Raw genomic sequence first — 22,664 nt, forward strand, 5'->3', positions numbered from 1 at the left:
GGACTCTAGACCGGAGCTTAAATAATGCACACAGTCTCAGGAGAGAGACTGTTCTTACCAACTGCTTTCCCATGCCTGAATTTTCAAGGGCTTGGTTTTTTGCTCAGTCTCCACAACTTCCCTGGTACAGTGACCTCTTTTGCGCAAACATACAGGGGCTCTTCCAGGACCCCATCACCTTCAGGGTCTTCCCCCAAGTTCATGGAACCCCTTTCCTGCACTCAGATTACGGTTTTGTTTTCTAAGTATAACTCCTTATTTCCAGGGATCATCTGGCCTGGGGCTCACTGAGAAAGGCAAATGGAAACAAATACACTCAAGGAGCTTTGCAAGATCATATGTAGACCCTAGGTTGAAAGTTACACCCTCCACACACTGGTGTACAGCACTAATAACTTCTGCTTTGGGGGCTGGCTGCTGGGGGCGGTGCATACTCCACCATCTCTCATAACTAAACATGCATTCACTCTCCCCCAGTGTTGAAGGTCTTAGGAAATCTTGCATTCTGCAACATCAACAGTCACGGATTTCGCTGTGTTCTTTGCTAGAGACAGTCACTCTTCCTCAGGCTGTTCTCTGTACTCTCTTCTGGGCTCCGGATGGACACATCCAATTTCCCCAGCTTCCATTGCAAACCCATCCATTGAACCCATGAGAGAGACCTCAGACCCTCCTGTTGCTGCTTGATTCTCCATCACACACCTTCCTCTCCCCGGCTCTTGGCTCTGCTCTCCTGAGTGCTGCTCTCTCTCTGATACCTTAGAGAATCAGATTTTGGAACTGTCCCTCTGTTTCTACAGCCCTCACCTCCTGGACCTTCTGTGGCACGCACTCACCGGCTGTCACAGGGGGCGGAGCTCTGGTTTGAATAAGAATGGCCCATAGGCTCATATGTTTGAATACTTAGTATTTAGTTCTCATTGAACTGTTTAGGAAGGATTAGGAGGTGTGGCCTTGTTGGAGGTGTGTCAGCAGGGGTGGGCTTTGAGGCTTTGAGCCATTCCCAGTTAGCTTTATTTATCCCATGCTTGGGGGTAAAGATATAAGCTCTCAGCTACTGCTCCAGCACCATGCCTGCCTGTTGCCAGGTTTGCCTGCTACACAAGGAGCTTGTACCAGCTACTCCATTCTCTCAGAGTCAGCAGCCATCCCCGCCGCTCCCCACCTCTCCATCAGAGGAGTATCTAATAGTATGTTCTGCATCATAACCAGTGCATGGCCTTTGACTTTCCTGGGCCAGTCACTTGGTTCCCAGTGGCATGGACCTTGCTCACACTGCACATCACACCAGGCAGAGGCAGCGCTGTTTAGACTCTCACTCACTCGGGTGCTCCCCTTCTGGAGGAGGGCTGGTCTTGGGAGAGCCCTTGAAGCAGAAAAATAACTAATGAGAGATAAAAGCCTGGCTTTGAAATTCAAATTCCTCTGTTCTTCCTCACGCCTTACAGACACCAGGATCTAGCTTGTCTTCCTCAGGCCCACGGCTTTAATGTCCTAATAAAGATCTGGAGGGGGATTAAGAAAGAGTCAGCTTGACTTTGGGAAAGTGGATAATGAGTAAACATTTCCTTCAGGGAAAGGGAGAGCCTTGAAAAGCCACACCCCAAAACCTCCCTTTCCTAAGTGCAACAGGAAGCTGTTCACACAGGTACACAATGGGAACCTGTTGTATTCAACTGCAAGACCCGCCCCCAGTGATGGGAGGAAAACTGGAGGCAGAATTTCTCTCCCTTCCTCTGACCAAGCCACTTTTATGAGTCCTCTCAGTATGTCTCTATTTCTCAAAGTAACTGGAAAGCAAAACAAAACCTCAAAACCCCGCTCTGTCAGTCAACCTCCTTCACACTCTATCCTGGCAGATCTGACCTTTTGGAATAAATACAATCTGACCCTGGTCCTCCCCCAAGCTCTGTGTGTGTGTGTGTCCCTTAGCAACTGGGCCAACCAAAATGTGGGCCTGGTACCTGGTGTACCAAGGTGCAGTGACAATTTTTGCATCTTGGTTTGTTTAAATATGTTTTCACTTTAATCCCAGGTGTGGGACTGCTTCAGACTGTCCACAGCAGCTGACTATGATTTGCCTTGTGCCCTAGCAGAGGTGTGATTTTTGTCAGCAGCAGATAATTTCTGATTGTGTGATGTTTGGAATTATGGGGACTTTTCAGAGGGTATATAAATGCTAGGGCCCCAAGAGACAAGGTGGGTTGTTGGTTGTTGGTTAATTGTGGTTTATTAAGTAGTCCTGCACAAATAAAAAAAAATTAGATATCCTGACTGCAAAGATCAAACTTGTCCCAAGGAACTCGGTACCCCTAATCAGCAGGAAGTAGTCTAAAGATAACATCACCCCCTTTTCCCTCTATACTTTTTTTTCTCTCCTATCTACCGTTAGGGGGTTGAAAGGATGGAAGAAAAGAGAACCCACAAAGTAACTTAAGTCCAGCTACACCAAGGTGGGGGATGTGGGGAAGAAAAAAGAAGCAGAAGCAGGAGGGAGAAGGGAAAAGGAAGGAGGGACAAGGGAGGAGGCAAGCAGATATTCCCACCTCTCCAGGCTTGTTGTCCTCAGCTAGCTCAGCACCAGATGAATGTCACTATAACAAGCTCCCACTCCAGCAAGGACTCTCAGATTATTGCCAGGGTTGGTGCCAACCTGACTGGCTCCCACCATAGCAATCACAGTCTGCAGAAGGATTCTGGGAACCGGACTTTTAATACAGTAGTCCCTGGAGGCTGTATTTGTGGAGAACCAGGGCCTGCTGGTCTCCAGCCTGTCTGCTTCAAGGGTTTCTAAATAGGCAAAGGGGACTCCGTAAGTCACCACCCTCCAAAGGGAAGGAAGTTGAATCCGGAGGCTTTTCCTGGATTCAGAGAACAGGGGGCACAGAACCAATCTCCAGACTGGAGAGACCACTGGTCAAAAATCTCAGCTTGCTGCAGACATGCTCAAGCCAAGAACTGAAGTAATACTTAAGGCCCTATCAAGGAAGTGTTCATAGCAGCTTGAGATAGCGACTCCCAGGGACAAAGCCTAAGTCGGGGGGCACACCCATGAGCTTACCTCTTAAGAGTACCACTAGAGGGCTGGCGAGATGGCTCAGTGGGTAAGAGCACCCGACTGCTCTTCCGAAGGTCCGGAGTTCAAATCCCAGCAACCACATGGTGGCTCACAACCATCCTTAACGAGATCTGACTCCGTCTTCTGGTGCATCTGAAGACAGCTACAGTGTACTTACATATAAATAAATAAATCTTTTTTTAAAAAAAAAAGAGTACCACTAGAGCCTTGAAGCGAAGACTGGGGCTAGCAAGATGGTTCAGTGGAAAAGGCATTTACTGTCAGGTCCTAGGACTTACACTTGACCCTCAGATCTCACACAGTAGAGGAGAAGAAACCCACAGAAGAAAACCAATCCCCTCAAGTTGTCCTCTGATCGCCACATCATGCACATACCCCCAGACAAATACATAAATGCAAAAATAAACGGGAAAAAATGCTGTGAAGATTAGAAAAAATTCCCCTCACGCTTAGTAGGAAGAAGGGTAACAACCGTTCTGAAATACGCTAACACACATGGAGCACCTACTGCATACATCAACACATACAGGGCCCTTCTGAGCTCCTAGCTTTGATGAGGTACCACGACAGGTGTGTCTCTCCTGACCTCAGAAGCCAGATAGCCAGCCAAGGAAGACCTAGCTCATCATTGTGAAGGCTGGGTGAGCTGGCATCAAACCAGTTCTTAAACCATCAACAGGGATGACCTAGGCAGAGTGAGCAGAACCAACACAAAGTGTGTATATTTTAACACTCATGACATCCATGACTTGGAGTTTAGAGGGAGACTGTTTCTTAAGACGTCTGGCTCAGACTGACCCCCTCCCCCCATTCCCTCAGACGCACCAAGAGCTGTAAACCAGGGAGACAGACCATAATGCAAGCCTGTCATCCTTTGCCCAGAGAGATCTGTGAGATGCTGTAATCATGGACAGAGCTAAGGACAAATGATCTGTACCGCCAGGTTTTGGTATGGTGTGATGTATCTTCACACAAGCTACTGACTGGCATGCCCAAGTGCTGGTGCCACACTGCGCAAGGTTTACCCTCACACACTATATATGTCCTGTTTCAGTGCTAGACAAGGCCAGGTGCCAAAGCCTGGAACCAGTGCTAGAGGATAGGGCCCCCATGCTGTACTGCATGCAAATCAAGCGAGAATCAGAGAGAGCAGATAGTCACGCAGACGGCAGGCATCCATCTCCCTCCCGGGCTAGGTTTGCTGTTCAAATCGGAGCTGCCGAGTGTGAACGTTATTTAGATTTAATAAGCCCTGTGTGGCGGGTGGCGATGTAGGCATATCAGCAAATGGCAGAGCATTCCCTGTTATTGAAAGTTTCGATCATGTAACATTGCTCAGCACCCAATCATTGAACAAGTAAATCAAAATGAAACATGAATTAACTAATGAATGCTGTCGGATTTAAAGCCAAGAAAATCCTGCCCGTCTCTCTCTTTCCCAGCATGGAGCCACAGACTGCCTCCTGAAGGCTGATTCCCCATCTCCTTCTAATCTATTCACACACACACACACACACACACACACACACACACACACACCACATACACCAGCTTCCCATATCCTCAGCCCAGGGCCTTTAAGAGTGCAGGGAATCTTCCAGAAACCCATTTTGTGCACCAAGCCCATCTTTTCTCAGGATGGAGGCCACAACCTAGGAAAGACACTCCAGCTCTCTTCAGTAGCCCAGCCCCTTGGGGAGTCCAGTCCAAAGGACACCAGTACCTGGCTGGCTGGACTTGGTTGTCACCTCTGAAACAGGAACTGACCTACAACTCAAAGCATTGCCTGCTCCTGTCTGGCCACAGCCAGCCTGCTTGTACTCATCCGATGCTCCACTATTCATCGCCTCCCCCCACCCACCCCCGACAGCAAAAGAGGTTTGTGACTGTCTACTCTGAGCACAAGCTGGGCACTGTGGCAATCTCTCCCAGAGGAAATGGAGTAACTGTCCGTGGTTCTGAACACACACACACACACACACACACACACACACACACACACACACACACACACACACACACACACACACTCTGAGCGCGAGCCCATATCTGGTGCTGTCCGTGGTGCTGGCCTCATAAGAATCACACCGGTTATAGAGCTGTCCGTGGTGCTTAGCGAGGGGGGGGGGCGGGCAACCAGGGACACTTTCACCTAGGGCTACCAGGCTCCGTTCCCAACTTACCCAGGAGAGGGCGCGCATCCATTTTCCTTGGCTTCTAGATTTTTAGCTTGATTAAAAACAAAACTTACAGTGTTTATGCCACTCCAGGGGGAAAAGGCAAATTACAGCTTACATTTCAATTCACACAGCTGGCTTCACACCCTGGTCTCCCACCTTGTCTCTGAAACGTGCACAGCCTTCTCTGGGAAACTGGAGATGCCAGAGTCTAGAGGCCACACACCTGGTCCTCACCCTGGATACAGACACCCACACCTGCAGGCATGCTTTATAGATGCACACAAATTCTATTTTATACTGAAGATTAGAATGATAAAATGTGTATCATTTGAAAAGTAACAATACCCAAATTAAAGGAAGCGAGGAGTCTCAGAATAAGAGGCCAATGATGCAGCCTTGGTCTGCAAGGCCTGGATTCTCCCAGGGGTCACTGGTGAGAGTCTGATGAAAAGCCCAAGAAGCTGATGTCAGACTTGATGTCACAGGAAATGGCAGCCACAACAGACAACTCACTCAGGAAGAGTGGAATATGACCACACCAGTCTACACCAGTCCATACTGGACCATACCAGCCCACACTAGCCCATGTTGGCCCCAGCCTATTGTATAGCACTGCCCATATGAAAGGTTCTTCCTCACTTATTGCCCTGTATGTCAATCCACTCTGGACACAGCCCCAGTGTCACAGACACACGCAAAGGTGTGCTTTAGTCCCCTCTTAGGTGTCTCTCAATCCACTCAAGTTGACAATCCAGATTACCATCATAGCTTCTAAACTCCCTCTTAGCATTTTAAATTCGGGTGAAATCTGCATTTCATTTGCCTTTAACACACACACACACACACACACACACACACACATCACTGAGTGACATTTAGCGCACACACCATATTGTGCAACCACTTCCTCTCCCCAGCCCATGAAAGGGGGACTTGATGTCTCCTCTTTTAAGAATGTTTGTGTATCTGTTTCTGTTGAGGAAACTAGGAATCCTGGGGGGCAAGTTTGGGGGTCCTATTCATTGTTTGGGGCCATGGAAACACCTGGTTAAAGAGTAAGTTAATGTGTGAAGATGTGGTCACGTAGCTCCTAGGTAGACTCAGATATATATTCAGCACCACCACACATCTAAGAAAAGAAAGTAACCTGAGAGAGGCTGCCCAGGCCTCTTCTTAGAAGGCAGCCTTCAGTGCACATGAGCAATGGGGTTTGGAGGGAACTGTGCTATGATAAAGACCTATAAAGACATGAAAGCAAGGCTGGAGAAAGGCGGTGGATAGGGCTTGCTGTACAGGCGTGAGGACAAAAGCTGGACACAGTGACATAGAGACTCCTCCTTCTCCTATGCCAAGATAGGAGATAGAAAGTAGACTCCTCAGCAGCTCACAGAACAGCCAGTCAGTTACAAAGTAACAACCATTAAGAGGTCTTAACCTCAAACAAGGTGGAAGATAAGAAGCAATGCTTACAGCTGTCCTCTGACACAGCACTCTCGTGCAAGCTTGCACCATGCATGCACGTGAGTGTGAACACACACACACACAAAAGATTTAAAAAAGAGAGAGACGGGAGGGTACAAAGGAGGCCCCTGGTCACTGGTGGTGCTAATTCAGGGTAGCTTGGAAGCTAGGGGTTCCACAGCCATTGCTCCCTACCCACGTGCCCCCTAAACACCATGCAGTCACTTTACACACAAGTATAAAGTGCTGCACCTGAGTCTCTCCAAGGTGACTAATTAGCTTTTACTCAGTCCTGACCATAATTGGACCAGGGCCGGCCACCCCAGGGAACCAAGACACTTTACAAGGGGACTGTGCCCTCTCAGGTTAACCCGGGACCAGGAACTAACATCTGCCACCCCGCACCGAGCCCCGAGTCATCAGTATGGCTAATTAGCACTAATTGTAATATCGTTTCTGTCTTGTGGCTAATACATTTAGACTTGCTAATCAAATCAAACCATTCCACCTTGCCTCCTGCCTTCAAATAAACATTTCTGCAGAATGAGAAATAAATAACTCCCGAGCTTTGTCGGCTTCTCTGAGCTGCTGTCTGCAGACACGGGTGGAGGTGGGGGTGGGGTGGGGATCGAGAGTAGGGTGGCCAGCTGTTTGTCTCTGGGACCAAGGGCATAAAAGGAATCTGAGAACACGCAGAGCTGTCTGGATTGCACTGAGAAAGAGAGAGAAAAGTGAGAGACCTGGAGCCTGGAAGGGAGAGGAGGGAGGAGAAGAAAAGGAAGGAAGGAAGCAGGAAGGGAAGGAGGGAGAGAGGGGGGGGTAGGGAGGGGGGGAGCTGGCTTGGTCTGTCCTTAAACAAACACCTTCCTTGTCACTTTCAGCATCTTTGGAGACGTTTCTCCAGCAGCCCCTGGTGAGGCCGGTAGCTCCTTGGAAACTTCCCTTCTCTTACCAAGGTGGTATACACAGATCTGCCTCTGCCTTGGCTCTGAGCTTGCAGACTCTAGGTCTCCAGAACTGAGTTTGCTTAGCATTTCATCCAGCGCCTGGCATGCAGTAAGTAGAGCCACAGAGCAGCAAACACACAGCCTAAGGATTAGGCTAATATCACTGAGGAGGGAACTAAGAGTCAAAGCCACCAGGTGACTGACTGACAGTGACTGACTGATCAACCAGCGTTTCTGATTGGGACAGAATGGAACTGGCTCAGAACAAATCTCTGCTGGACTGGCTCATAACTGCTCTTTTTTGGAGGGAACAGGGACCACTGTCATCCCTGTGGGGGAACAGGGACCACTGTCATCCCTGTGGTCACACATAACTCTCCTCCGGGGACCTACAGGAAAACAGAGCTGATGGCAGCCGGTCCTATGGCTCTCTGCTCAAGGACAGGAAGGAGTGGTTCTGAGAACTCTGGAAAGGAGATTGACAAAAGAGTGACCATGAATGCAATTTAGTGTAAATGGACCCAGTTACCATGGCAATCCTGCTGTGGAAATGACTGGCCTCACACACTACCCCACTGCCCAGGAAGGGTTGTGTTGGCCTGGGGAACTTCAGGACTCCCGCATGGCGCCTGGCTGTTCTGTATCTTGGGCAAACACCATGCTCTCAATTACCATTCTAGAGGGAACAGGTGTGTGGACCTAACCTGGTTCTCACCTGGTTCTGCCAGGTGTGACCTAGATCACATCACTCTCCACTCTGAGCCTGTGGTGAGGCCCAGAGATCCCCAGCAGTGTCTGGCCATGGTCCATCTCATGGCAGAAGGAAGCAAATGAGTTTGACAATAGGACGATGGAAAGAAGATGGAAGTAAGCCCTGAGCACCAACTGTAAGCATAGGTCACCATTACCTTCTGCAAGCCCTCAACACTAGAACTGCTAAACCCATTTCACAAATGAGGAAGCCAAGTCTGGAGATGTCAATTTCACTAAGAGGTGTAGGTCTACCAGCCGAGTTTGGACCTCACGAAGCCCATGTCTTCCTAACTCATCTACAGGATCACACAGCTTAGCTCGTCCTGAAAGGCTCCCCAACGCAGCATCTCATGGCTACTTACCAAGCAATGACCACAGAGTTTGGTATACAAACTAAGACAAGGGAAGGCGTCCCACATGAGGTGAGGCTGTTGACTGTCATTAATTTCAGACTTTGTTCCTGGGAATTATTGATAACAAGGTTTGTAGACGGCGTTGGATATTGAGATTTTTCATGTAGTGATCACTGCTCACTTTTTAAGTGGTTCATTAGAGATAAGTCACAGAGGAGCAGTGTTAGGGAGGATGAAGGCTCCAAAGGCTGACTGGAGAGAATCTAAGAATGGAACAGCAACCAAACTGTGATCCAATGGAGTCAGCAGCACCCTGAGACAAAGCTCCAGGGAACGACATAAAACTGGGTTTGTTCGGAGATGTGTGCACAGGTGAAAGGGCTGTAAAGTTAGTCAGAACTGGCGGCTTTCAGGGAAATCTGGCCATCCCAGGGTGCTGGGTTTATGGCAACTCACTGGTGCAGGGCACCATACTGTAAAGGCTTCTCTCTCTCTCTCTCTCTCTCTCTTTCTCTCTCGCTCTCTCACTCTCTCGCTCCGTGTGTGTGTGTGTGCCTATGCCTGTGCATGTTACTGAATCCTTGCTCCTCCTAGAGAAGCCTCTACCATCACTAAGTTAAAAGGATAGAAGGACCTTTGTACTTAAATCTTTAAACTCTTTTTTTTTTCTTAAGAAGAAATGTTCTAAAATCTAGCCTTAGAAAACCCAACACCAACAAACAATAACATTCAAACAGCAACCACTTGAGACCAAACTGGAACCATGTGTTTCCCTCCTGCTACGGAGCTGTGAGGTAAAATCAAGTACAGTCGGGGGCCAGTAAAGGTAGTGGCCACCACACCGGACAACTTCAGTCTAATTCCTACATGGTGGAAAGAGAGAACCGATTCCCACAACTCGTCCCATGACTTCTACATGCAAGCCATGGCATAGCCATACATACAATCAATCAATAAAAAAAAACCGTAATCGTGTACAGTCCAAATTATCACATGTCTGGTTTTGCGACACAACACCTGTGGCTTTGCCAGCGTCTGGGGATAGGAAATGTAGTGAGAGGACACCCTGAGCACACAATGGTCCCTGGGTTTCAATGGGGAAAGCCTAGGCATGGGAGAGGGGTGGGGGGATCCATTCTATCGGTTCAGTTCCTCTAGAGAATCCTGACGAATACAGGGCTCCTTATCCCTGAATCTCCTCAGGCATTCCCTGACATCAGTAAAGCATGACTGCCATCACTGTTATGCTAATAATCTCTCCATCATAATCATAACAGTCATCATCAGCATCACCATCGTCACTCTGGTTGCTATCATTACCACCAGCACCACCTCCCTTCACTCACCATCCTCTCCATCACTCATCAGCTTTACCATTGTTATCACCAACGTCTCCACCATCAGCATCATTACCATAGCCATTGCCATCATTAGCATCTTCACCACCACCATCAATCATCATCTCTGTCAACCGTCACCATCATCACCATAATCACCATCTCCATCGATGGCCTATCCGTCATCACCACCATCATCATAGCATCATCGTTACCATCTGTCCATCATCACCAGCATCACCACCTCCCATCAGCCATCCCCATCACCACCTCCCATCAGCCATCCCCATCACCACCATCCCCATCAGTCTCCACTTAAAATCTATCACTTTGACTTTGACATCATTATCATCCTGTTCATCACAATAATCATTACTGCCAGCTTTCCAAGAAGACAAGAGCCAACAAAAGTTAAAAAAAAAAAGCAAGATCAACCCTATCTTTCCAGTTTTTCCAGTGTCTGGACTAAGTGTCTACCTCAAACAGAGCCAGAGTTATCACACTTCAGAGGGGCCAGAATCTTGTAGGTGGCACGTGTCAACACAGAACCCTGCACCCCGACCCCCTCGGGTGGGGAGACACCAGGTACTTGTATAGGTAGACAGATGCAGGCAGGCAGTCAAGGGACTGTTGTGGTAAAGATGGTGGTGGCAATGATGAGGGACATGCAGAAGCCTGTATCCTGGTCATGGATAGCATACCTCAGTTAAAAATCTATGACCATGGGGGCTGGAGAGATGGCTCACCGGTTAAGAGCACTGACTGCTCTTTCAGAGGTCCTGAGTTCAATTCTCAGAAAACACATGGTGGCTCGCAACCATTTGTAACGGGATCTGATGCCATCTTCTGGTGTGTATGAAGACAGCTACAGTGTACTCATATATATATATATATATATATATATATATATATATATATATATATATATATATATATATATATATATATATATATATATATATATATATATATATATATATATATGTTTATTATTTTTTTAAAAATCTATGACCCCTTGTTCTTAGGAATATGGTGGAAGTCCCCAGCACACCTTGTATTTGCTTATGAGTACCTACATTTTGCTCCATGAATATCAACTTAATCTGCAGAAGCAGGAAGAGCCATTTAACCCATTGTTTCTTCACTGGGAGCTTTAATTTTTCAGACAAATCACATTAAGGTAAGCCCTGTTGCTCATACGTCTGTTTCAAACATCCGCATTGCCCATGGCCACCAACAGAGGTACAGGTGTAGGTAGAAGATGGACAGCCAGGATCTCAGCACCCAAGGCACTGAGCTGAGACATGTCATATCATAGATGACAGGGGACACCATCAATGTTAAAAGGTGGTACCTGGCTTTCAGGTCCCCTTGCCTACAGCTCCACAGGGCTTTTGTGGGATTTGTCTCTGGAAACTCAGCACTCACTCTTCCCTGTGAGGGGTCCACCCTGGAGAGGTTGGGAATTGTAAAGGTTTTGCTTCTCCTTTGCAGACACACAAGGGCACTGCATCTTTAAGGGTATAAAGTAAGCAATCGTGCTTTGCAAGCACTTCCGCTACCACATAAGCCTGTGCTTCCTACTTCCACTTCCGATGTCCACCCCTTTCCTTCACCAGCAGGATACTGCAGCTCCAAGTGTGATTTGCCAGCAAGCTCCAGCAAAAGCTTGGGGTTTTCAAGTCACTTACAAAAGTCGTCCACGATGTTTCTCTGCTAATGCAGAGAGCCACGTTTCCTCACAGACATGCTTAGTACAAGGGGCTGTCACTGCCTCACAATAACTCAACCACCAGCAGCAGCACCACCACCACTGGGAGCAAAACCACTATGCTCTAATCACTGTTAAACTGCCATCATCATCATCAGAAAAACACCACCAAAGTCACCACCACACTTACGATCATCATCAAGGTTATCATCACCACCAGCATCACTGTCACAGTCACCACCCCCATCATGGTCACTATTACCATCACGGTCAGCATCACCAGCATGGTCACCACCATCAACATAATGGTCACCATCACTACCACCAGCATCACTATCACCATCACAGTCACCATCACGTCACCACCATCAACATTAACATAGTGATCATCATCTCAGCACAGTCGCCATCACCAGCTCAGTCTCTACCATTATCATTGTCACCATCACCACCATTAGCACCACCATCATGGTTACTATCACCACCATCATGAGCACCACTACCATACAATCTAGTCAAGAAGAACCCAGAGTTTCCATCATGAGAAGGAGATGATCTAAGACCTGGGCCTTCATGTATGGCCTCTGCCTCATTTGGGGGTGGGGGTGGGGGACCCAAGTGGGAGCACTGTCTTAGGTGAAAGTCCAGTGACCCCTCAGGTGTTTGGTGAGTCTGTCAAATGATCAACAGCGTGCCAGGAGATGCTGCTGAAGACCCTGGGTCCAGTCTGTGAAGGGCCCCATCTGTTCACTGGAAATACGTCCTGGATTTTATTCCTCAGGCCGTGGCTTCTGAACTGATGCCAACTGCCTCCCCGTGAAGGCCGAGGGCAGGTGTGTAGTGCTGCAGACGCCCATGTAGCCTCTAGCAGAATCTCTCCCTCTCCCATATGTGCACCCAAGTGAGAAGTCAGGCAAACATCCTGAACAACTGCCATCGGCAGTGGAGTTAGTGAGAGCATCTGGCATGTCAGGGTCGACTTTAGAATAAACAACACTGGTGACAGCACAGAGGATGGATACTGGGCAGAGAAGCCACCTAAGTGCTGGCCTTTCCCAACTGAGAGTGGCTGAGAAGTGAGGAGGGGCAGCAGCAGAAGCGGGAAAAGAAGTATTTAGGGGGTAAAGTTGGCAAGAGGAAAATGTCGGACTGATGTGAGAAGAGGCACCAGAGCGAAGCCCAAGACAGTGGGCATCTGTGCAGCCGACATCAGAGGGGAACAGCCAGGAGATGTGAGCAGAGACCACGTCACTTCAGAAGCCACATGTACCAGGTTCTGCAACACCCATCCTGTATCTTCCTCCCTCCAGTCCTGCAAGGCACTTGGTGATGCCCATCTCACAGACTGGGTACACAGAGGCTGACCCTGGTTCAAGAAGAGCCAGCCCAAGGTCACAAAACTAAGAAGGCTTGGGGATGGAATCTGAGCTGATGTCATGAAGAAGTGTCACTGCTCGGGAGGGGATCTCCAGGTTCTCTGATCCCTGGGCATAAGTGCTCATCACCTCTGCCATCACCCAAGTGTCTCCCCAGTTTACAGAAGAGGAGAAATGCCTACTGATGTATTAGCAGGGTGTCCACAGAGCCTCTGAGTGGTGTCCAGGGATGTCAGCCCTAAGCTCTGCTTCTAAGTAAACTTCACAAACATTAGCCAAGTCCTCCAGGGGTTCCTGCCTGGTCACTCCCACCACTTGGCTCCTTCCAGGCCAGGGAACTCATGCCACCAAAGTGAGGCTGCTCCATGTCCAGATGAGGCTCATGGGAGAGGAGATCATTATTTCCTGAGGTTGGCAGGTCCCATTCTTCTATCTTCCACCTTTTATGAGCTATGGGCTGACTGCTAGTGGAGAGAGGGGAGGAGATTGGTGTGGGGAGACTCACCAGCCCTCAGCCTTGGCATTTTACTCACAAGATGAAATGTTCCAATGGGTTAACACGTATGATGGTGCCTGCCACCTCAAGACACTGCTACACAAATGTCACTGTTTTAACGAATGACAGGGCTCAGAGGGACCGACTACCCTCACCTGGGATGATCATACAAGAGGAACAGAAAGGAACAACTCATATAATATAAAGTCTAAACAAACCCCACAGCTGGGCTACACTTTGAACACCAATATTTGATTTAATTAATGGTTTCTTGAGATGGGGTTTCTCTGTGTGTAACTCTGGCTGTCCTGAAATAAAACTCACTCTGTAGACCAGGCTGGCCCCAAACTTACAGAGACCCACCTTGCCTCTGCCTTTGGAGTACTGGGATTAAAGGCGTGTACTACCACTACTCAGCAATCAAGGGAATTTTCAATACTTGACATTTATTTGGCATTGTTATCTGTAAGGGAGTGGTGTCTCCTGACAGCTTCCCCAGACCCTTGCAAGTCTTTGCCTTGGGGACATATGGACATGGACATACTTCCTCCGAGGTCTGATGACAGTCAGTGACATCCCACTAGATACTCACACTGACATTGAGAATGTGGGCAGGCGGATCTCCGTGAGTTCTAGGCCAGAGAGAACTCTAGGACAGCCAGGGCTATACAGAGAAACCCTGTCTTGGGAAAAAAGAAAAGAAGGAAGGAAAGGAGGGAGGGAGGGAAAGAGAGAAAGGGAGAAAGGGAGAAAGGGAGAAAGAGAGAAAGAGAGAAAGAGAGAAAGAGAAAGAGAGAAAGAAAGAAAGAAAGAAAGAAAGAAAGAAAGAAAGAAAGAAAGAAAGAAAGAAAGAGAAAGAAAGAAGAGAAAGGAAGAAAGAAGAGAAAGGAAGAAAGAAGAGAAAGAAAGAAAAAAGAGAAAGAAAGGAAGAGAGAGAGGAAGAAAGAGAGAGAGAGAGAGAGAGAGAGAGAAAGAAAGAAAGAGAGAGAGAGAGAGAGAGAGAAAGAAATAAATTTCCCTTAATCACAACACTGAGCAAGATGGGCAGTGGTCAGTACTGGGCTCGGTTTCCAGAGAATAACCAAGTTAGCAATCAGACTTCTCTCAGCCTCTGTCCTGAATTTGTCTAGGAGGAGAAACAGTGTATCCTGGCATCCCATTGCTTGTACCAAGTGTATTTTTGTACCCCCAAAGACTGAAAGGAGGTATTTGTACACCACACACTTGACAGCAGCCGTCATAAGAGTCAAAAGGGAGAAGGAACCTGATGCCACGGATGACAACACAAAGGGCTCTGTACGCGGGAAGCTATTACTCTGCCTTTAAAAAGAAGGAAATTGCTGGGTGGTGGTGATGCAAGCTCTTGATCCGAGAACTTGGGAGGCAGAGGCAGGTGGATCTCTAAGAGTTCAAGGCTAGCCTGGTCTTCAGAGTGAATTCCAGGACAGCCAGCTCTACGCTGAAAAATCATGTATTAAAAAAAAAAGAAAGGGGGGGGGGAGGGAAGGAAGGAAGGAGAGAAAGAGAGAGAGAGAGAGAGAGAGAGAGAGAGAGAGTGGGTTCCCATTCTTGCTTGTGCAGGGACAGGCATGACTGGCACAGCCCTGAATGAACTAAGCCAATCTGTGTTTGTCTAGCTGAAGTTCTTTGAAGGAAACCAAGATGCAGAAGTAGTAAGGTGCTCTGAGGAGCGGGTGGAAAGCTGTTTAGTGAGGACAGAGTTTCAGCTTTAGCAGATTTGGGGGGTTCTGGAGATAAGTCAGAGTATCGGTGACTGGCCAGCTTGAACCAGCTTGAGTTGCCGGACCATGTATCTAATAGCAGTAAGATTTTATATCACCTACATTGTATCACAATAAACAGTTTCAAGTCTCAGTTTCTTTCTCTGCAGAGAAGGTAATAATGCTTGCAGGAGTAAGAGAGAAACTTCAGCAATCTGCTGTCCCCTCCCCCACCCCCACCCCTCTCCCCCTGCTGTGGGAGGTGCCTTGGGCAGGCTCTCTCCACTTGGAACCTTCCTGTAGAAAATAGAGAAAATGTTACAACAGACCTGTCCAGAAGGAGCCAAGCTCTACAGACCCAAAGCTGGTGCCAAAAACACAAGAGGCCTGAGCCAGCATGCCTGCCTGCTGTCAGCCCTGCTGCACACCCACCCAGGGCTGACATCTGCCCTCCAGCAGGCCCTGAGTTGTCCCTGAGTTGTGACCGTGGGTGAAGGCTGCACAGAAGACATGCAAAGCCCTGCGTAGGGTGCTGCTGGTGACACAGGGTAAAGCCAGGCTACTGCCTCCTCTCCAGCTTCTGATCTGTCACAAGTCTTGGACAGGACTGCAATTGTGCTTGAGACACGACACCCCCCACTGCTGGGTGATAGTGTGTCCTCTGTACCCAACACCCAGTGGTTATTCAAGGCATACTGGTGAATGACTGGGGTGATTGCCCCCCAAAAAGTCAATCGTGGGTCTAACCCAAGACACTCAAACTGCAACCCCAGAAGAACAAATGGTTCCTGCAGCTAGAACACCTCCTCCCAGCAGACCATAGGACAAGGAACGTGGTATTGGAGGAGCTTGGCCTTGTGTGGCCCCAGATCAAGCAATAATTAAGAAAGCTGTCGGTGCCGCACACGGGCCAGGCATAGGGAATGAGGTCAGCGGACCAGGTTGAGGAACAGAAGGGAAGGTCTATCGGAGGCTGTATCTGAGAGGGGCACACATGGAGGAACTGAGGTAAAGATGTTATGAGTGTACCCAGGGAGTGCTTCTCTCCCAGACATGGCTTGAGCAGTGTCTCAGATGTGGCATCTAGAGGCACAAGAGAGAGCCACAGAGACCCATCCTCAGCTCAACCCCACTCACTCTCCCTGGCCATTTTTTTTTAACACAACAGAGGCAGTAACCACAACTCCAACGGTCTTTCCGTCTTTGCGTGAGTTCTGGGCTGTCATCTGTGCACTCTCATCGCAGCATGAACTGAACCCCTCTGCAGCACAGCATCTAAGAGGTCCCAGGATGTAGAAGAGAGTGTAAAGACCACGGGGTCTCACGAGACATGAAAACTCTGATTTGGTGTCCCCAACTGGTACCTCCACATACTGCTCTACAGGATGTCTCCACATGGTGGAGTGATGAACAGGGGTCAAGGTGCAAAGGGAACAAGAAGTGACACAGTACGGGCACTGGCCTCTGTGTTTTTGAGCGTTCAGGTGACAGAATTGGAGTCAGAATGAACATCCTCAACCAGGACAGGGCTGTCTGAGCCCAGTCAGAGATCATCACATCAGCAAACCACTAGGAAAGGTGTAAGGCCAACTGAGCTTCCAGCCCAAGGCCCCGGGGCCAGGAAGGAAACACTTCCTCATAGCTCCCCCAGTTCCTGCCTCACCACTGTTGATAACAGCAATAGCCTCAACCCATAAACCTGGACACTTGCAGGGACAGGCCCACCGAGAGGCATGTCTACACAGCATGAACCCTTAGCTTGTCCATGATGAAGTGGGCCCAGCCAGCTCTGTCCATACCCAATTCAGTGCTCTCAGCCCCTTCCTGTTCCGGACAACTGGATGTAGCAAATGGTGCTTACAGAATAGGCAAGGCAAGTGACAATGTGGTAGTAAGTGGAGGATGGAGATGGCTTTGTGGAGCCTCTTGGCCCCACCCAGGCTGCTTGCTAAGCCCCTTTAGCCCCAACACCAGTTAGTTCTCCATACCTCTGCAACTGGGTGCCACTCTAAGGGCTCCCTGCACCATTATAGATCCAGAAACTGACTTTAAAAATCTCAGCCTCGGGGCTGGTGAGATGGCTCAGTGGGTAAGAGCACCCGACTGCTCTTCCAAAGGTCTGAAGTTCAAATCCCAGCAACCACATGGTGGCTCACAACCATCCGTAACGAGATCTGGCGCCCTCTTCTGGAGTGTCTGAAGAAAGCTGCAGTGTACTTACATATAATAAAAATAAATATTTAAAAAAAAAATCTCAGCCTCTTGGTCAAGCAGGAGGAGCATTCTACGCCGACCCTCACACCATCAGCAACCTGGTTCACGCGCCTGTTTCTCCAGGTCCCAAATCCCCAGCTGCTGATTCAAATACTCAAACCCGCTACCAAGCAATGGTTTGGAAAATCAGCCTGTTTCTCTGACCCACGGTGGAGGAAGCTGAGCAGCCTGTCCACCTCAGCTCTCCCTGGAAAGAACACACAGTTACAGGGAAGCCAGAATGTGGTTGGTGCAAGCCTGCCATCCCTTCCTCTAACAGGGGGGGCACACCTAACCTATAACCCTCAGCTATGCCAGGCTCAGGTAAAAAACATGGTTCATGTCTACCTGGAACCCTGAACTGTGACCTGACCTGGAAACAGGGCCTTTGACCTAACTCTGTGGGGGCCATTCCAGGACAGAGTGGCCCCTAAACCCAAAAAACATTACCTCATACAACGAGGCACAATGGAACAAATCTATGGATGCGTGGAAGAGCAACAGGCTGTGGCCGTGACTCCGTTCATACATGGAGAGCTTGCCTGCCATGCTCGAAGCCCAGATCTCTCAATCCCCCAAGACGGAATTGGAGGCTAGCCTGGGCTACATGAGGCCCTGTCTCAAAAACAAAAACATAAACCAAAAGAAATGAGAGAAATGACAGAGATCACCAAAGCAGGAACAGAGACTGTGAAGACACAGGCAGAGCCTACAGTGAAGTGTCCACAAGCCAAAGAACACTTGGGACCTAAGCTGGGACAGGTGGGGAGGCTCCTTCCCTGGAGCCATCGAGAAACTCCGTTCTGTAGATAACACTAATTTCAGACTTCTGTTATCCAGACCTGCTAACTAACACACTGTCGCTTTAAGCCTCAAACTGTACTCATATGATACAGTGGCCCCAGGAACCACATAGCTGAGGGACAGTGACAGCACAGGGGATGGTAACCTGAGATGTGGGCAGCCCCAGTCCAGCCTCTATCCCGGAGGTCTCTCTTTAGGCTCTATCTAGCAGAAACCTCTTTGCCGTGACTCCCCACTTACAGGCTGCTGCTGCTGCAATGGGAGCTGCTCACACTCTCACTTCCAAATTAGTGTGATCGCAAGACTGAATCGCAGATAAGAAATAATCCAGCCCAGGAAGCGTAAGAGAATCCACGAGGCAGTGGGCACCACTTGTGGGAGTCTAGTTGGGCACGGTCTGCACACCTCAAGAGTCTGGGACACCATCCCTCTGGGTAGCAACCCCAGGCCAGAGAGTCCCGGGACTAGAGTAGGCATGTTTATCTTTCCTAATGGTTAAATAAAACCTAAAAGAGGCAAACAGAACCCTGGGAAAGCATGGGAGGGGTACACACACATCCTTCTCTTGAGTCACCAGGGCTGGGGCACGAAAAGGGGGATAAATTACTACGCAAGTCCAGCCGCACTGGGATGTAATAAAATGTGTTGCTAAGATACAAGTACCAAGGAAGTTCATTAAAGGCCGCGTTAACCCCGGCTGCCAGACTCTTCCTCCTTCCAAGGCGGCTTATTTGGTGCCGTCCCCTGTGTTTATAATTAGATCCACAGTAGAAGAGGCCACGCCGCCCATTCACGTCCACTCAGCAGAATGCATTAATAAAATAACTTGGCTATGCTGACCTGGGCCTCAGTGTTGGGGTAGAGCTGCAGGCCTATTTTACCTTAAGAGCCTCACTCACTGAGCTAAATGGCAAACACCCTTGAGGAACCTCAATGGCTGTGTGGTTATACAATCTCTCTGGTGATGCTATGTTCCGCTGTGTTCACCTCACAGACTCTATACCAGGACACCTGGGCAGCTCAGACACCTCACAACCTCCCAGCATCTTAAGAGTTTCATGGTTGCAGAGTCTCAGCGGGTCAGTCCTCGTGTTCTCTGAAGTAGCCACCATGCGATGCTGGCAGGGAACAAGAGGTGAGGGAGGGAAGCCACTTCAAGACTGTGACGGGGCCCAGAAGAGCTATCAAAGGGTTGACCCAGAGGAAGAAACCAGACCTTGTCTGAGGGAAAAACTGGCTGCCTGCCCCTGTGCTGGAAGAGGGAGGAGCCTGGCAGTCAGCTCTCAGGGATGTCACTTCTGGCCAGGAGTGTTTGGAAGCCTGCGTCCTCTGCACTGATCCACCAATCAGAAGGCTTCACTACGCACTCAAAGATCACGGTCTTAGCCCCACAGGACCATTCTGAAATCAACCCTCTCATCGGAACCCTGGGAACCCCAGAGGCTGCTGGGTCAGCCATCAGAGAACCTTGAAGCCCTTAGCATTTCTGAACCCAGAATCTCCATGATAGTGAGCAGCTCCTGGCTTTGGCCCCGGTTAGCAGTCATGACTTCGTCTCCCTTAGGTGGAGTGGTGGCTTGGCAGCACAAGTCCCCCAGAAGCTCTTCTCTAGATGGTGCCAACTCTGACCCCTGCAGAACTGAGCCTAGCAGGCAGGGCCAGGAGCTGATTTAACCGGGGGAGGGGGTTAGTACAGCGGGGAGACAACCAAGCCCACCTCAGCTCTCTTCTCCATAGTCACTTGTCCTCTGGCCACACAGGTCCCTGATACAAACACTAGACCCATCCTTAGGCAGTGAAAGACTCTTCTGTCCAGAGAGTGTGAGAGAATAGCCTGTCCCCACTGCCACTGCAGGTCTTGGTTCCAATGTCATCTTCTTGGGGACAACCTCTGGCCTGACCATATGACCTCATGTACCCCATATTCCTGGGCCTGCTCTACTTGGCCAGAGTACCTGCCATCCCATAATCGCCGTATGTCACTTACTGTGTTTGACTATCACCTGCCTGAGGCTGGCAGCACTGCCTGTCCTTGTCCTGGCACCATGTTGACCCAGTACTGTCCTGTACAAGCTAAATGTCAGTGTGTTCAGGTGCCCATGGACACACAAACTCACAAAGGTGACAAAGGTCTCAAAGGGACATACCAGAGAATATGCAAAAAGGGTGTAAGATACTGTACTGGCTGGTTTTGGGTGTCAACTTGACACAAACTGGAGTTATCACAGAGAAAGGAGCCTTGCTTGGGAAAATACCTCCATGAGATCCAGCTATAAGGCATTTTCTCAATTAGTGATCAAGGGAGGAGGGCCCCTTGTGGGTGGTGCCATCCCTGGGCTGGTATATATAATCTTGGGTTCTATAAGAAAGCAAGCTGAGCAAGCCAGGGGAAGCAAGCCAGTAAGTAACATCCTTTCATGGCCTCTGCTTCAGCTCCTGCTTCCTGACTTGCCTGAGTTCCAGTCCTGACTTCCTTTGTTGATGAACAGCAATGTGGAAGTGTAAGCTGAATAAACCCTTTCCTCCCCAACTTGCTTCTTGGTCATGATGTTTGTGCAGGAATAAAAACCCTGACTAAGACAGATATGGAGAGCTCTGTTACCCCAGTGTCCTTCCAGTCTCCAGTACTCAACACTCTGGGCCACATGGTAGTACCAGGCTTGGCTTTAAGAAACCAGCTACGGGTGGCCCTCTGCACATCTTTCAAAGTTTCTACATTTGCCATTATGCCTGCAGCTATGACAACCTCACCCCACGGCCACACCAGTATCTAGCATGCCCTTTTCTTTCTTAGCCAGGACAGACTGAGGGAGCGGGGAGTGCAGTATGGGCAGATGGAATTGTCACCTAGCAGCCTGCCCCAGCATGCATGTCACCACCAAGCAGTGTCATTAAATCCAGGTATGTGACACTCCGCTGATGGCAGGGATCAACCCCTCTTGGTGAGCTTTATCTCACAGTTCTGGACAGGGGTCTCTGATGTATATTTTAATAACTCTGAAGTTTGTTTATATGTGTAGATTGTCTGCCTGCCTGAATGACATAAGATCACCCCTCCCCCTACTTCCTCCCTTCTTACTTCTCTATTCCACCCCTGCCCTTTCCCTTTCCTAGGGGCAGAAAGCTTCTTGCAGCTTGTCTCGGTGACAGTTTGCTGGCACCTGTAGGCAAAGCCACCTCAGCCCCACCACCGCTATCTTCTAAGACTCTGGTACACCCATGAAGGGACCAGACAGCAGGTATCATGTCCCCCAATGGTCTCACTAGTTATTGACATCTAGCACCTCTATTTAGGGACTTTACCCACCTCACGGGCCCACTGTAGACCTCTATCCCCAAATGTAGACTCCAAATGTAACAAGGAGTATGCACCGGCTGAGCAACAAACAAGAACACTGGGGCTAAGACAACCAACCTTCATCTAAAGCCCTGCAACGAGTCTAAGCCAACAGGTTTCACACACAACTCTGGAACAGAGAGAGCTCAGGGGCTCTGTCCATGCTGCCCATTCCTTACTTGTGCAGCCTGGAAGTCTGCTGCCACCAGGCCTCTAAGAATCACTTTAGAGTCATAAGAGCAGCACCCGGGGACGGCTTCTTCATGGGTGATCCTGTTGTCAGAACAAAAAGGACATCCCAGGCAGGACCCAAGCTCTGAAAGCAGCAGTCCCTGGGAGAGGCAGCTTTTAAGAGAAATTATCATAGGACTCTCTTCCTTTTGGTCATAGCATGGTGGGTGAAGACTAAACCTTTCAGAAAGTTCTGATCACTAGACACAGTCCCCAGGCCTGTTCAATTCACAGACTCACTTTCTCCTTTGTGAGAGGATGTGTCCTCCAATATGCCTTGGTATTCACTTCAGATATGTTCAACCATAACCCACTAACTAGTTCTAGGAGATGTTGAGAGACATCTTCATCTACCAACTCTCAAGTCTAGCACCCAATTCCAGCTGTGTTCACAGGAATATTAAGGCTTAGAGCATCTCTAAATTGCTAGCAGGGTATAGTGACACACACCTTTAATCCCAGCACTCAGGAGGCAGAGACAGGAAGGAAGATCTCTAAGCTCAAGGGCAAGGTGGTCTGCACAAGAGTTCCACGACAGCCAGGGCTACATAGTAAGATGCTTTCTTTTAAAGAAAGAAAGAAAGAAAGAAAGAAAGAAAGAAAGAAAGAAAGAAAGAAAGAAAGA

General features: G+C 48.9%; 1 protein-coding gene across 1 annotated transcript in view; it reads right to left on the bottom strand.

The window, feature by feature from the left end:
- The window catches only part of Phf21b (PHD finger protein 21B), a 72,141-nt gene that overhangs the window by 39,474 nt on the left and 10,003 nt on the right, over positions 1 to 22,664 (bottom strand). The window lies entirely within an intron of this gene.

Source organism: Mus caroli, chromosome 15 (genome assembly GCF_900094665.2).
Source record: "Mus caroli chromosome 15, CAROLI_EIJ_v1.1, whole genome shotgun sequence".
Lineage (NCBI taxonomy): Eukaryota > Metazoa > Chordata > Mammalia > Rodentia > Muridae > Mus > Mus caroli.